This window comes from Morone saxatilis, unplaced genomic scaffold (genome assembly GCF_004916995.1).
Source record: "Morone saxatilis isolate NCDOM2014 unplaced genomic scaffold, NCSU_SB_2.0 Contig1, whole genome shotgun sequence".
Taxonomy (NCBI): Eukaryota; Metazoa; Chordata; class Actinopteri; family Moronidae; genus Morone; species Morone saxatilis.
This window is the reverse complement of record NW_023339651.1, coordinates 15,170,947-15,171,176: the sequence shown is the minus strand read 5'-3', so window position 1 is coordinate 15,171,176 and position 230 is coordinate 15,170,947. Positions and strand designations below refer to the sequence as shown.

The window sequence follows — 230 nt, the reverse complement described above, 5'->3', positions numbered from 1 at the left end:
TGTTTAGTTAAGTCAGGACCACTTTTGTCAAAATAACTTTTATTTCCAAAGCAGAATGTTATATTTGGCGGTTCTGGGAACTCCTTGCCCTTCAATGTGCATACGTGGAAAACCTTAAGGCAGGGAGAGCGCAGAGGATGTGGGTTGCAAAATGGCTTGTAGAGAGAGCAGCAAAGATAGGCAGGCTAAAGCAGCTTAAATAAGGCGCTCTGAATGACATTTGCCAATTG

At 43.0% G+C, this 230-nt stretch overlaps 1 protein-coding gene across 1 annotated transcript in view; it reads left to right on the top strand.

Annotated features, from left to right (window-relative positions):
• The window catches only part of trrap (transformation/transcription domain-associated protein), a 78,219-nt gene that overhangs the window by 46,333 nt on the left and 31,656 nt on the right, over nt 1-230 (top strand). The window lies entirely within an intron of this gene.